This window comes from Lactuca saligna, chromosome 8 (genome assembly GCF_052625555.1).
Source record: "Lactuca saligna cultivar CGN05327 chromosome 8, ASM5262555v1, whole genome shotgun sequence".
NCBI lineage: Eukaryota > Viridiplantae > Streptophyta > Magnoliopsida > Asterales > Asteraceae > Lactuca > Lactuca saligna.
This window is the reverse complement of record NC_136424.1, coordinates 157,902,011-157,919,605: the sequence shown is the minus strand read 5'-3', so window position 1 is coordinate 157,919,605 and position 17,595 is coordinate 157,902,011.

The following is a 17,595-nucleotide window of genomic DNA, read 5'->3' as shown; positions in this document are numbered from 1 at the left end:
TAAAGTTTGCATACAACACAATCTGACAATGGTTCTCGCTGATCCTCCGGTTGCTCATGTGGATTTCAAATCAATGATTCTGACAGACTGCCAAAATGACGAGAGATGACAACAGAGCTGTGACTGTAGAGGCAATTGTTCAAGGGTGCAAAATTATGATCAATGAGCAGTTCATTAGAGAAACATTACTGATCAATGACCTTCCAAGCTTTCCCACCGAAATCGGTGTTGAAGACGCTAAGAAGATTTTGAGGAAGATGGGATATGAGGGCGATTCTCCACCTACGATGAAAAAGCTGTTGGGTTTTGATCATAAGAACATCCTATGTGCTCATACAAACCCTAATGCTTGGATCTAGGGTTCTCTATTGTACATGCAATTTATCCAAGACTATAAACCCTAGATCTAGCCTATGATAATCAATATAACATATAATTAGGGTTTAGATCATACCTCAATTGTTATGTAGCAATAACAGTTGAAATTCCTTCTTGTAATGACTTTATAAAGCTTAGAGTCACAAATGTCACTCCTCTAATGGTTCACAAACACCAAGAGCAAGAGGATGAAGAAGAGAAGAGAAGGAGGCTGCCCAAAATCGTCCAAAACCCTAGAGAACAAGTTCACCACGTTTTTGGGGCTTAAGGGTGCTATTTTTACTTGTAGGCTATTAGGGTTTTAAACTAGGAAACCCTAATATGACTGCTTAAGCCCTAAGCAGCCCATGGATTCCTTTCTTAAAGGCCTTGGACGATTTCTAATGGATTTTCCCATAGAATTCGTCCAACCTTATATAATAAGGTAATCCATAGCCCAATTGCAATTATCTTATAATTACAATTCCAGTCCCTTAAGTTTAATTAATCTCTTCTAGTCGCAAACTTAATTCTTATTAACTCTTGACTCATATTAATTAAACAATATGATTTCTCCTTTAATAGATTATTCCCATAATATATTAATAAATCATATTTAATCCTTTCTCTCTATAATTCATCCTATCAAGTTGCTTTGGTGAAGGCAACCCAAAAGGACCATGCACCATCGGGTCAAGTTCATAACAAAATAGTTATGGACTTAGACACTAATCCAACAGTCTCCCACTTGGAAAAGTCTAATAACTATTCTGCGTATGACTTCAGATCCTGATCTCCAATCGTAGCTTTCCAAAGCCGTTGTCAACACTAATCCAACAACTAACTAATTGAACAAATCAAATTAGCCCTAGCCAGGCGGAGCATTTACGTTTGTCATCACTAAATCATCGAGGGGCCCAAAGATATCACTTTTATCCTACTTTGGATAAAAGGAACAGATAAAATTTATTTCAATGCTCGCTTGCACTCACTCACCGAATCACACACAACAATATGTTTTATAACACCAGGTTACTGGTGCGTTTACATATTATCAATGTGCAACCGACTCGCAAGATACAACTCACACATCTCGGTTTCAAGAATATAAGATGTTATTGTCTCACCAATCACTCGTGATACAATTCATGGAGTGATCCACGTGAGCGTAGGTTTAATCCAATGCTCAAATCATATTCATAAGCACTCATGAACGTTGCTGCAAACATTTGCTTATGTCTAATACTGTTTAGACAATCCACACACCAATTCATGAACATCTTCATTCGTATCTACTTCCAACGTATGAACGATTGTGGCCCGTTCGAATAATTTGACTGTTCTCAACCAATTAAATTATTCAGGAAGTCAAAACATGCAAAGTGAAACGCAAGGATAATACTAATTCCATACAGCCTCAAACCTTTGAGTATAAATAAAACAACTTTTATTTATCACCATATCGATTACTCATTATTTGTTGTTTCGGGTAATCAACTTCTTATTTGAATTATTACTACACTTGTCCCATGCTCTTAGCATGCACACAATGCTTACCTATGGTTCTTACTTTGTGAAATAGATCAAATTAACACATTTCCAGTCATACTCATTCAACAACTCCCAATCCTTATCACAAGTGTAAGAATATCAAATTCTAGCCACTTATAGAATATGTTAGATTCTAACATTTTATGCAATGATCCTTTTGTAATGTCACTGCACTAAAGTCATAATGACTATTTCCAATGAAATTACAAAGTCCTCTATTGGAGATTGTTACAAGACAATTACATAGATGTGATGTCTCTCACTCAAAGTACATTTCTTTGAACATCCATTTGCATAAAGTTTCTAATCTAGACATAGATTCTCAATATCTAACTCCCAATATGGAAACCTTTCCATACTTACCATATGAAAACATATTCTTAATAGAATCTTATCGATTCATAATGATGTCGATATACTCCATCCAATACTATACTTCCAACTACTCACAAACAACTAATCCTCGGCGAACTTTTGATTGTCCTTTGATAGCTGTTTAATTATCTTAGTCAAAACTGATTCTTGTCCTTTTTCCCTCTAAATGCGCTAGACATTTGGAAAAATTTAGAATGGTCAAATATTATAGCATTTACAATCGATCCTTTACCCTAAGCGTATGGGACACGATTCATAATGTCTTACATAAAGATTTGATACTTTATCAATCTTCTGCCATAATATTCTATGTACTATGTTCTCACAATTCGAATTATGAAGAGGAACGCCGTAATCATAATCGAAATTTGAGAACAGACTATGTATCCTTGACTAAATAAGTAACATTCCACAATCTAAGCGTTTAGTTTTGAAATGAAGCATAATATTCTCTCCCTTAATTATAGCAAAACAGCTATTCAACCCTTACAACTTTGCAATGTATGACTCTTGTTTTCTATAATTAATATTGCTAACTTTCAATACTTGCCTTAATAATCATACAATCATAACATGTATTCTCCCACTATCATGATGATTATTATAAACATAACACGTATGCTCCCACTAGCTTTAATATGTATTCAGAAAACAGCTTAACTTTCAGAAAAACAATACCTATTGAATTTCTTAAGTTCATGTTTCTAATACTTAATGCTTTGATAATCCTTTATCAAGGCTTCTCAAACTTATACACCTTTTCCTTAGATAACTCATATGTGTGTCTAAAAAATTAAGACTAATTGTCAAATCTCACAATTCGAATCATGGAAAAGGATACCGTTACCATAATCGAATTCGAGAATACAAATTTTCAATTGCTGTCCTTTTTAAAATCTCTCTTAGTGAAAGCATTTCCTCACATCCATCTTCATGGAGGAGGAAATCTTATGACACTTAGATTTTAATGGTGTATGTGTGTGTTCCTATCCATGTGAATTTGTCCAAACCAAAGTTTGCGACAAATCCAAACTCATATGGACCGAACATTCTCAATCTTGATTTCTTGCCTTATGGTAATACGGCTGCGCACCATGTCTTCCAAGCAGTTAAGCAGCTCCCCCTTTCCTGTCAATGTACTTTTCATTGATTAAGGTCCTTGCTTTTTATGTATTCAAATGAGAACTCATAGAAATCTCATGCATAATTAACTCAATTGGAATGGCATAGAAACAAAATGATGTCAACACGATAGGTTATAAACCTCAAGTTGTGTGCTAGTGATCTTAGATAAGGTTTATTTTTATTTGTTCTTGAAACCTTTCAAGACAATTAAGACTTCCACTGACTCCTTGACATATAAGATTCTCTTTTCAATAAACATTTCTTGACAAATATTCAGGAGTTAGTGTAGTTTTTATCAAAACACTTCATAAATAGGTCCTAGTTGGTATTTGTCTTATCCAAGACATCACAACTTTCCTCATTTGATGAATGTTATAAACCTTCTTATTACTCAATGTCACAATCTTAAGTCTAAGACTTGTTTTTGAACGAAGTATGATTGAATTCTTGATTTAACCATTTCTTCAATTCTTGATTCCTCTTCTTAGACATACAATTGTACTAAGACTTACTTAGAGGATCAATTGAGATATGGTTCTTAATCATTAAGACCTATCATAAAACATAATAAAAGGTACTCTCCCTCCTTCTTAGAATAGAGAAACTTTTATCTTTCTTCCTACTTGATTCTTCTTATTCGTTCTGCTTATTGATTTGAACTTTTACAATCAATTCAGAATTGCACTTAATCTTATAAGTGTAATCATATTTGCTAAACTTTTAGTAAATCATGATGAATATCTTTGTTACTCTTGTGGTGGACTTGATCAACACATAACCTTGTGTACTCGATCTCCTAGTCCTTCACTTGACACTTTGTCAATGAATTAGTCTAATTTCCAAATGTGAAAGTTTATTCATTCATCATACAATTCTTGTTGTACGATTCCAAATCTCTATCCAATAGAAACTTGGACGATGAGAAACTTTCCCTATATGGTAAATTCTCGACATTTCCACAAACAACATAATTAAGAATCAAATCCATTTGTTGTAAATATACGAACATCAATTTTTCATAACGATTTCATTGCAAGGAAATAAATAAATAAACACGTCAAACAAAATTTATCTTATTTATAAAAGCAGCGGAAAACATTTGGCCTTACAATGCAAAATCAACTAAAAAACTATGTAATAAATATTCCTAACAACTCTATCTAAGCTCAAAATCTTATCTTCGAATCGATGTCTTCGTGATTAGATTCATCTTGCTATTTCATCAAGATTCCTATCTTTTCATCGATCCTGCAAAACATTCAAATGCAATCTTGACAAATATTCAAGAGTTAGTGTAGTTTGTATCAAAACACTTCATAAATAGGTCCTAGTTGGTATTTGTCTTATCCAAGACATCACAACTTTCCTCATTTGATGAATGTTATAAACCTTCTTATTACTCAATGTCACAATCTTAAGTCTAAGACTTGTTTTTGAACGAAGTATGGTTGAATTCTTGATTTAACCATTTCTTCAATTCTTGATTCCTCTTCTTAGACATACAATTGTACTAAGACTTACTTAGAGGATCAATTGAGATATGGTTCTTAATCATTAAGACCTATCATAAAACATAATAAAAGGTACTCTCCCTCCTTCTTAGAATAGACAAACTTTTGTCTTTCTTCCTACTTGATTCTTCTTATTCGTTCTGCTTATTTATTTGAACTTTTACAATCAATTCAGAATTGCACTTAATCTTATAAGTGTAATCATATTTGCTAAACTTTTAGTAAATCATGATGAATATCTTTGTTACTCTTGTGGTGGACTTGATCAACACATAACCTTGTGTACTCGATCTCCTAGTCCTTCACTTGACACTTTGTCAATGAATTAGTCTAATTTCCAAATGTGAAAGTTTATTCATTCATCATACAATTCTTGTTGTACGATTCCAAATCTCTATCCAATAGAAACTTGGACGATGAGAAACTTTCCCTATATGGTAAATTCTCGACATTTCCACAAACAACATAATTAAGAATCAAATCCATTTGTTGTAAATATACGAACATCAATTTTTCATAACGATTTCATTGCAAGGAAATAAATAAATAAACACGTCAAACAAAATTTATCTTATTTATAAAAGCAGCGGAAAACATTTGTCCTTACAATGCAAAATCAACTAAAAAACTATGTAATAAATATTCCTAACAACTCTATCTAAGCTCAAAATCTTATCTTCGAATCGATGTCTTCGTGATTAGATTCATCTTGCTATTTCATCAAGATTCCTATCTTTTCATCGATCCTGCAAAACATTCAAATGCAATCTTGACAAATATTCAAGAGTTAGTGTAGTTTTTATCAAAACACTTCATAAATAGGTCCTAGTTGGTATTTGTCTTATCCAAGACATCACAACTTTCCTCATTTGATGAATGTTATAAACCTTCTTATTACTCAATGTCACAATCTTAAGTCTAAGACTTGTTTTTGAACGAAGTATGGTTGAATTCTTGATTTAACCATTTCTTCAATTCTTGATTCCTCTTCTTAGACATACAATTGTACTAAGACTTACTTAGAGGATCAATTGAGATATGGTTCTTAATCATTAAGACCTATCATAAAACATAATAAAAGGTACTCTCCCTCCTTCTTAGAATAGAGAAACTTTTATCTTTCTTCCTACTTGATTCTTCTTATTCGTTCTGCTTATTGATTTGAACTTTTACAATCAATTCAGAATTGCACTTAATCTTATAAGTGTAATCATATTTGCTAAACTTTTAGTAAATAATGATGAATATCTTTGTTACTCTTGTGGTGGACTTGATCAACACATAACCTTGTGTACTCGATCTCCTAGTCCTTCACTTGACACTTTGTCAATGAATTAGTCTAATTTCCAAATGTGAAAGTTTATTTATTCATCATACAATTCATGTTGTACGATTCCAAATCTCTATCCAATAGAAACTTGGACGATGAGAAACTTTCCCTATATGGTAAATTCTCGACATTTCCACAAACAACATAATTAAGAATCACATCCATTTGTTGTAAATATACGAACATCAATTTTTCATAACGATTTCATTGCAAGGAAATAAATAAATAAACACGTCAAACAAAATTTATCTTATTTATAAAAGCAGCGGAAAACATTTGTCCTTACAATGCAAAATCAACTAAAAAACTATGTAATAAATATTCCTAACAACTCTATCTAAGCTCAAAATCTTATCTTCGAATCGATGTCTTCGTGATTAGATTCATCTTGCTATTTCATCAAGATTCCTATCTTTTCATCGATCCTGCAAAACATTCAAATGCAATCTTATCACATTATGTATTAAGAATCAACGAATAGGAACTTAATAAAGTTAGATAGTGGATTATACCTGAAGTACAACCATACTCTTTGACTCTCCCGTCTTCTGGACTCTCCATGCTCTTAGGGTAGACTTGTATCCAACACCCTTTCTCTTGGCAGCAAACGCAGGTCGGTTCTCCTAGAACGTCCTCGGAAGTATGGTTGGTTGAATTTCCCAAAAAATATGCTCCATTGCTTTGCCAAACCATTTCCGATTCAACAACAATGAGCATGTAAGTTAGGTCAATGAGGTTTGCGTCATGATCTATCATATAATACTTTCTTTTGAACTCATTATATGATTCAGGGAGTGACTGTAGAACCCAGCCTGCAGCCAACTCATTAGGGAATGATGCACCCAACATTATCAACCTAACAATGTGTGATTTCATTCCTAGAATGTGGGCACACACGGGTTTACCATCTTCATGTTTCATTTCCAATACGGCTTTAGTGACATTGAACCTTTCAATTCTTCGATCTTGTTGGTTAGGGAGAACAATGGGAGGAGGAGGAGGAAGTGAAGCATGATTTCTTGTTCCTCGATCAAATCGTGGAATATCATCTTAATGTGGAAAGCTTGTTCCACGGGATCTGGGAAGACCATAGTTGTCGAACATTCACATCTACAAAACGGGAGAAAACATAAATTCAAGTTAGTTGATAGATTGAGTCCTTAAGAAATCACCCAAATGAGATATTAAGGCTAGGACCCAACACAATACGCTACAACCTAGAAAAGGGATGCCGTAATCTAGTTGCAGAATATTTGAAGGTAAGTGAATGACGATTCACTAATTTTCCACCATGAAAAAACGAAAAAGAAATTTGAGTTTTAAATCTATGAAAACTCCTAGATCCTTTGAGATTCATTAAGCTTTTCAATGGCATGTTTAAATCTCGATATGCCCCTCTTGTTTGTGACTGGGATGCTGAGGATCACAAAGTGGGTGTGAATAACCATGCAAACTTACATGGTGCCCTCAGATGTTACGGTCACCTATTCGATGTGCCGGTAAACCAACCACGCTCCACCGAACTATGAAAAACATTGAGTCACCCTTTTCTACCTTTGCTTAGAACCATTTAGTGTGCCGGTAAACCACACACACTCCACTAACGTCTTCGCAAGGGCACAAAGTGTAATTTCATGGAATTGCATCAATTCACTTTTGCCTAAAGTAACTAAGATTGGGAATTTGTAAAAACATTTAGTTACTTTTGTACTTCATTATACTTATAATGGAAGGTTTTGTCCTATCTTACACGTTCGGCTAACGACCCTCCACTAGTCAAGAGTGTGGTGGGTAGGAGTGGATACCCATTCAATCGCCATTTTATAGGCAATTTCCTTAAACACCCCTTATAGACCAGCTTCGTGAATGAGGCCTACTAACGGTAAGACTTACTTTTACTCATACATATATATAATGTTAGACTTTTAATGTTATATATATTGTATAGGGTGTATTTTACACTTTTAAAATACTAGGTTGTCAAATATAGCAATTATACTTTTAATTCAATTAAATTGTAAACCAAAAATTTTATGGATTTATTAAACCTCTTTTAATTATACACCTTAATTAATTAATAAAATCATAAGGGTGTGATTTGAACTTTTTAAAACAACACTAGGGTTTTAGCATTTAACATTCCTAGATTAACCTTTTAATCAACTTTTAAATTCCAAAACTTGAGGGAAAGTTTTGAAACATTTCAAAACATTAGGGTTTCAACTATTTAAATTTCAAAACTAAACTTTGAGTTCAAATTTAAACTGTAAACCTAAAGGGGAAAATTGAAACATTTCATAACACAAGGATCAAATAACAAATAATATAAATTAGATAATTAATTTCATCATTATCTATATTTGATCTAATTCTAATTCTTGCCAAATAAGTTACCCAATTAATACAGATAATCCAATCTTTATCATATAAGGAAGTTATTATCTAATCAATTGGTAATTATCTTTTGTTTAATCAAGGATATACTAGAAAATATGAATAAAATCGGATTTTAATGATCTAAAATAGATAAGGCAAGTATCCATGAGTAAAACAGCAAGAAATCCCGAAATCCCTTCTTTCTAACGCTCGAACTCACTGAGTACCCATATGGACTCGCTGAGTAGGGGCCTACTCGCCGAGTCCACAATGGGACTCGCCGAGTTCATCAGGCAGGTTGGCCAAAAATTGAATTTGCAACTTGAACAAACACATAATGCATCAATACAATAGAGACCAATCAAGGCTCTGATACCACTGTTGGGTTTTCATCATAAGAACATCCTATGTGCTCATACAAACCCTAATGCTTGGATCTAGGTTTCTCTATTGTACATGCAATTTATCCAAGACTATAAACCCTAGATCTAGCCAATGATAATCAATATAACGTATAATTAGGGTTTAGATCATACCTCAATTGTTATGTAGCAATAACAATTGCAATTCCTTCTTGTAATGACTTTAGAAAGCTTAGAGTCACAAATATCACTCCTCTAATGGTTCACAAACACCAAGAGCAAGAGGATGAAGAAGAGAAGAGAAGGAGGCTGCCCAAAATCATCCAAAACCCTAGAGAACAAGTTCACCACGTTTTTGGGGCTTAAGGGTTCTATTATAGATGTAGGCTATTAGGGTTTTAAACTAGGAAACCCTAATCTGACTGCTTAATCCCTAAGCAGCCCATGGATTCCTTTCTTAAAGGCCTTGAACGATTTCTAATGGATTTTCCCATAGAATTCTTCCAACCTTATATAATAAGGTAATCCATAGCCCAATTGCAATTATCTTATAATTAGAATTCCAGTCCCTTAAGTTTAATTAATCTCTTCTAGTCACAAACTTAATTCTTAGTAATTCTTGACTAATATTAATTAAACAATATGATTTCTCCTTTAATACATTATTCCCATAATATTTTAATAAATCATATTTGATCCTTTCTCTCCATAATTCATCGTATCAAGTTTCTTTGGTGAAGGCAACCCAAAAGGACCATGCACCATCGAGTCAAGCTCATACCAAAATAGTTATGGACTTAGTCACTAATCCAACAAAAGCTTCTGTCACCCTACTGGAGATTTCTAGCACATGTGTTTATTAGCTGCATCTCTAGCAGGAGATCTGGTGCAGATGAAATATCACTGAGAAACACCGAAGCTATAGTTTCTCTCGCTGTGGGAATTGGTTTCAATTTTTCAAGGTTTATTCTAGATGAATTTGTGGTCAACATCCATGCAATCACACAGGATACCTTCTTGATGTATCCTAGGTTCATTTAGCTTTTCATAAACAAACAATTCCCATACATGATAAAGGAGGGTGATACGCTTGACATGAAGTCGTTGGGCCCACACACTATTGGGCTAATTTAAAAAAATCGCAAAGGAAAGGTTGCTTTTCAAGGACTTTACCCATCAATCAAATTCGGATGTTTTGCTGAGCCGAATGAGGCGTCCGAGTCTCACGGATCCGCTGATAAAATATCTTCAGAAAACACTTCGTCAGAAAAAATGATCTCGGAAGGAGATGTGATTACTGTTTCGGATCAAGAAGGGGAGGAGACAACTGCCCCTAATGTGGTTGTAGCCGAGGAGCATGACCTGAGATCAGTTTGAAGTGAAAGAAACTACAATGAAGGGTCTTATATGAATGCGACTGAGACTGATCAGTATGAAGACCTTCATATTACTCGTTTTGATCGAGATGAAATTCCTACAAATTTTGGAAGCAATGATGACTTCTTGTGAAATGTTAACCTCAACACTCTGCTGGATAATATTAGGGATGTTGCTCTCCCAGCAACATAGATAAGGGATACTGAAGACGTTATTGACTCAACACCCATTTCCAAAGAGCAAGTGGTTGGTTCTTCAACGCCAATGGTGACAGTGTTAGGGATTCCTCCCTTAAACAGTGCCTCGCCTACATCTGAACCACTTAAGGGTGATCACTCAATAGACTAGACCTTGCAACCTCCATCCAAAAGAAGAAGACGTGATCCTATGTTTGGGCCTCTGGATTCTAGCCTGACTCACGGCTTACCAATTATGCCAACGACTACTCCTTCTATTGTATCTACAGAACCTTTATGTGAAGGCCCTAGGACTATTTTTGAAGCCGGTGGCTCTTCTGCTCCACCAGGATTTTCTCCTCCAAGGGAAGATCTTGATGAGGCCTCTGTGCGTTTGGCCTTGCATCTTGCTCAGGAACAAAGTGCTGCACCTTCTTCTAAAGCCAAAGGAATTTCTTTTAGAGAAGGCCATTCAAGAGAAGATGATTCTATGATTTATGAGCTTCAGAGGAGAGTGAATGTGCTGGACCAGAAAAATATCGAGCTCAACATTCGAGTTGAAGATCTTTTCAGTGAGAATACAAATTTGAAGATTCAAGTTTCTGATCTTCAAGATGATAGGGAAACAAAGACCAAACAAATCTCTAAGCTCCAAGCTCATTTCAATCTTCTAACCTCCAGTTATTTTGATCTATAGAAGAAGCTTGAAGAAGATCTGAGTGCAAAATATAAAACATTTACGGATGAGTATAGAATCAATCTTCATTCATAGGCTCATCCTATTGTCGTGCCAACAGCTCAGACTTCACGGGTCGTAGACCGTTTTGAAGAAGAGCCTACTCATGCTCTACATGTTGTAGAGATTATTCGTGACAGACAAGCCAAAGCTGCTGAGAAGGGACAACTCTTGTTGAAGAGGAGTTCCGATAAAAACGCACCAGGGAATCAATCCACAATCACTGTTACGGATCTCGAGGCCGTAAGGTTTAGAGACACGTATGGTGATCGGTTAGGAATCATCTCTTGGGGTTTTCATGATATCCTAAATATGTGGATTGTGCGGAGAAAGAGTGGCAACACGGAGCATTATAAAGATTGTCATGATTTTAATTCTTGGACCTGGGTGGATCTTTCTGAGCTGTCTCAATCTCCTTTATCAAACCCATCAGATAATCAACAAGCAACAAAGTTCAAAAACTTTCTTGAAGATCAAGTGAAAAAGGGCTTTCCATATATGAAGATTGTTGAATCTGTAATAAAGCATTATCCTGATGTCATTGATCCAAAAACTGGTCATCCACTTCAGGTGGTGATGTGGCCTACAACAAATCAGGTCAAACAAATTCCTGTGCTTCAAAGTTACTCGGATGGATCCCTAAGCTCTATGCTCTATTGGGTATTTGATGAAACCACAACATCTGTTGTTATCAAACTAAAGGAGGGATGCATCCGTCTGTATGATAGATGGGATTTGTTCTAGTTTAGGATATGGGACATTCATCATCTTAGCCTTTATTAGATTAAAGTTGTTGAGGAGATATTTGAGTCAGCCGCGAAAGAATACACATCCATGGTTGCTAAGATAATAAACAAGCACATGTGGAATGGGGCAAGAAGATGTGATGATTGTCGACAAAGATTAACTTCAAGCTTGCACCAAACCAAGGGGGAGATTGAAGGTTCTAATTAATGGTTTGGTTTAAGCTTTCATTGTAATAGGTTCTTTTCTGTCATTATGCAGTTTTGGTAGCTTGTAAAGGTGTTTACGGTTAGACTGTGAGTTTACGGCGATAAGCCAGTTTACGGCCGTAAACCTAAGGCCGGCCCAGGTCCACTATATATAGATGCTATCTAGGTCATTTTATGGTTGTTGATAACATAGAGTTTTCAGCTGTTATTCCATAAGTTTTACCAGACGTTTTTGCTAATAGAATCATGTGCAAGCTTGTTTAGATTTATGTTTCTAGTTTGTTCTTGTTATTATTGATTGTGTTGATTGTTTGATCACTGGTAAGATCTGTTTTAGGACCTTACATCTGGTGACCATGCTCAAAGCGAAGGCCACATCAGGGCGCGTACAAGTCATAACATACATGATCGAGCCAAGTATGGAAGCATAAGTTAATCGACTTGTTTTTATTATCTCAACTTCGGTACTTGTGGTTTGAGTCTTACTCAACTTGGCATTACTTTGGATCGGTAACTTCCCTTTCTTGGAATTCTCCATACTAAAACACTTTAGACCTTGTCCAAGTAAGTATTCTGACTAAGTCCTATCAGTCTTTTACTCTGGTTTCTCAATATCCTTATTCCCAGAATATAGGCAACCTCTCCGAGGTCCTTCATAGCAAAACACTTCCTAAGCCAGGACTTAACTTCCTGCAGGGTCGGGATGTCATTTGCTATGAGCAGTATGTCATCGACATACAATACGAGGAAGCTAACTACACTCCCACTGACTTGGACATATACACATGACTCATCCTCGCTTTGGAGGAATCCAAACTCTTTGACTTTCTCGTTGAAACAAATATTCCATCTGTGAGATGCTTGTTTCAATCCATAAATGTACTTCCCAAGCTTACACACTCTATTAGGGTGCTTCACATCAACAAAACCCTCTGGTTGATTCATGTAAACATCCTCAGCCAACTTCCCATGAAGGAAAGTGGTTTTGACATCCATCTTCCATTTCTCATAATCATGAAATGTAGAAATGGCAAGCATCACCCTAATAGACTTTATCTTCGCAACTGGTGAGAATGTCTGCTCATAGTCAACTCCGGGAGTCTGAGTGTGACAACCCAAAAATTTCCGTTAGTTTTAACGTCGAAATTAACTATGTCAAAAATTAGCCAAATTTATCCCAAAAATATTTTTTACCGGAATTAAACCCGTTGAAATATTTTAAATAATATTCGTCAAGAAAACAAAAAATAAGGCGGTCTAATTTTAAAATTTCTGTGTTTAACGGTAGTCGTGAAAAACCCCGTTCACGGTTGGTGTTGGGAGGACCCCCAACTAGGCCATAAACTCCACCCTATATAAGGGTTGAGTGGGTTTCATTCCAACCCTTTTCACACCTTAGGAGTCTCTCTCTCTACTATCTCCCTCTACAAATCGGGTTTGGTCAAAAATCGCCTCTTTCAAGCCCCAAACTAGTAAGTGATCTATCCTAACTTGTTGTCTAGCTCGTTTAACATACAAATTCGTGTTTAAGACTCCCAAAAGTGGCAAAATCATGAGTTTACCGTCCAAGAACATTCTTGGACCGTAAACACCCGTAAATTGGGTTTTAATGCCCAAAAACCCTTCCAAACCAGTTATGGAGCTTAGTTATGACTTAAGGGCTTACATGAAAGGACTTAGAACACCAAAATCTTAAAAAATGGGGAGTAAACATGAGTTTACAGTCTAAGAACATTCTTGGACCGTAAACCCATCTTCAAGGACCATAAACACCTTTTAAGGTGTTAAATTACCCCTCAAACACCTCCAAAAGCTTCCATGAGTGTCGAGAGGCTTGTAATCCTTCATGTGATGCACCAAAACATGCCCCAATGAGCAACACTTGAGTTTACGGTTTGGGAAAGTCTCCCAAAACCATAAAATCATGTGTTTAAGGTAGTAAACTCACCAAGAACACCTTTATAGACCGTAAACACCTTTCCAAGGTGTTTAAGTGCCTTTAACACATTCCTATGCCCAGATAAGTGACTAGAACCTTGCCTACATAACCTAGAACCACCAAAGCACAAAAGGAATGGGCTAACATGAGTTTATGACCGTAAACTTGTGTGTTTACAACCGTAAACTCCTCAAGGAGTGGTCAATGGACCGTAAACTCCCTATTGTGTCCATTTTGAGCCATAATCACTTCCTTAGCCCTAGATTTGACTCTAGCATGATTCTATGAGTGAGTTAAGACCTTTAAACATCCCATGACACCACTACCATGACTTTACAGCTGTAAAATCATGGGGGAAGTGGTCTTGAAACCATAAACACCCATAAGGGCCATAATTTGAATAGTAAACTCTAATGTGAGTCCATACACACCTTCTACGCAACCCTTAGTACATCTAGCACTTGTAGCAAAGTGTTTTTATGTAGTAACACATCCTTACTGGCTTAATTAGTTATTAAATGACTAATTAGATACTTAAATGTATCATTACATGTTACATAGGATCCGCGTGTGTGGTCAAGTCCTCACTTGACACTTAGCATCCTATACCGTCCATTCATCCGAAACGCCAACGTCAGGTGAGCTCATACCCCTGAATTAACCTTTTAAATGTTTTTACATGCTTTTATGGGGGGGGGGGGGGCGGGGAATACAAGTTAAAACATGCTAGTTATCATATCAATCATATGTGATTAATAACCCACATGCACAAGAATTTATTACACTTTCAGCTGTTTTACCAAGTATAATACTATTGATGGTTTTCCAAAATGTATTTACTTGTTTAAATCTTATCTCAAATTATCTCTCGTGCTGTATGTTTTACTTCTAAAGCAGTTACAGCAGTGTTTTAAACAAAGGTATTCTTTAATTATATTATGTTATCAAATTATATTCAAAACGTGTTTATGAATGATTTTCAAATCTTGTTTTACATAACGATATCAAGTCGTAAATTCTTATTTTAATGGTTGTCCAAAGGTTTTATCAAAGTTTTCTTCTAGGCGTCTACTTCGTTAAATGCATGCCTGTACTTGTATAGTTATATAACTAATGTTTAAAGATTTAGGAAGTTAGTTCGCCCTATTTCCTTTTCCTTGTTGGGATGTGGTCTGGTGGGTATCGGATATCCGTATGAAGGTCTTTTAAACATTGGTTATATATCATGTATACACGTATAGACACAAAGGTTTACATCGACCAGTTCATTTCCCTTGGGTAGCAAGGGCATCCTTCCATTTATCACTCATAGATCCGAGACACTAGTAACTATTATAGGAATAGTTAAGAGCTTCTATTTAGTCTTTCTAGTACGAGAATTCCAAAGGAGTCAGTTCATTTGCGGGTCTATATCATTACTCCAGCGCCTCTAATTGAATCCAAAATACGAGATGCATCTTCAAGATGCGGATTTCCCCGTTGTCAAGTTGGTAACCAGAGTCTCCTGGAGGGAGAGCAGGCATTGTGTGTATAGACACTACTAGAAAAAAGGCCTTTTACGATGCTCATTGCACGTCGTAAAATGCTCAGACGACGCGCAAATGCGTGTCAAGGAAGGCCCTGTCATAAAGAGAGACGACGCGCATTTACGACGCGCATTTATGACGCGCATTTACGACGTGCGGTTATGACACGCATTGCGTATCAAGGAAGGCCCTGTCATAAAGGTAGACGACACGCATTTGCATGTCGTAACCTTACAACGCACGTGTTTATGACACGCAATGCGTACCAAGGAAACCCCTGTCAAGAAAGGCCATGTCATAAATGAAGATGACACACATTTTTGCGTATCATAATTTTAAATGTTATAAAAAAATATTTATATATTTATTAATTTTTAAATTAAATTTGCATTTAATGTCTCATAATAGAAATAAAATATCATATACAAAAAATACAATCCATTGCATAAAATTTAATGTCATACAATTTTTTTTTTACAATATCTAAATTTGCATCTAATCTACTCTCTACATCAAATTCCAACTAAGTAAAGTTGCATCTTGCCTTTCATAATTCTTTAAGACTAATGCTGCAAGATTTGAATCAAGTGGCTACATATTCCTTTCTTCCACCAACTTTACCTGATGCACAAAATACACAGAAACAAAAAAACATTGTAGAGGAAGGGGTAATTTGGGAAAATGTGAGGGGTATCCTCTGCAAAACAAAACAAAAAATATCCTTTGCAAGATTTGGTCTTTAGTATCCTCTGCAAAACAAAATAAAAAATATATATCAAAAAATTAAATTTTTTATAGTTTTATATTATAATTATGCCTAGAGTATTGCATACCTGAAGAACCATTTGTTAGCTCTACAACACTTTTTGAATCTGATGTTGTATGTTGATATAATAAACAAATAACTAAAAGTAGGTTGCTATTTCTTAAAAAGTAATTCAACTTTGGCATATTATAGCTTACCTTCTCTGTTGGTGGCAACTGCAATGAGTTCTTTCACGGCTATATCAGAAACAAGATAAAACTACAGAAAAAAAAATGTAGGTTAACTCAGCAAATGATAAACCAATAGTTGGTAATTTACAATCTTTCTTTCATCATACAATCTCTATTCTTTAGGTATAATGTATTTATTAATCCAACAATATTGACATTATGCATAACTTGAATTCAAATATAAATTGGACAAGATATAATTTCTTTCTTAAGCAAATAGTTCAATATGCTACCCCACTATCGTTGACAATTAAAGAAATTAGGGCCAAATCTAACAGTAGAATGTTTATGACAATTAAGGCCTCATTTGGAAGCCAGCAACAATAATACAAGCTAGAAAAGAGGGAACAGGTGGTGTTTTTAAGTTATAATTTTGAATAGAAAAGGCAAAACTTCTATAACAACTACTAAAGCAACTGAAGTTATTATCATGATGCCTTCCTCAGATCCTGATGCTGATCTGGTATGCTTGTTTCCAATTTATTTTTCCCACTGCCACTGCTAAGTGTTAGCAGCTTCTCCACGTGTTCGAATATAACACAAAGCCGTTTTAAAAAAATGACTACTTTACCCTTGTGTCAAAAAATTGTAAATAAGACATTACACATACCTTGCAAAGGCTTCAATGCAGAAGCAACGGTGAAGTATAATTGGTCGATTTTTATTCTCATAAGCTATTCTGGTTAAGAGTGTCAGCTGCAACTCTGAAAGCAGTACACACCATTTGCTCCAGTAATTGATGTGGTCTTACTATTTCCAGATAATGAAGTATATGTATAGATCTTGGATGATGTTAGTTTCATTGATCATGGAGGGTAAATGTGGAAAAATAAAAAAAATGTACCTTTTTTCTTCTCTATTTGGGTCCATAAAATCATCAAACAACAAAAAGTTAAGGGAATCAT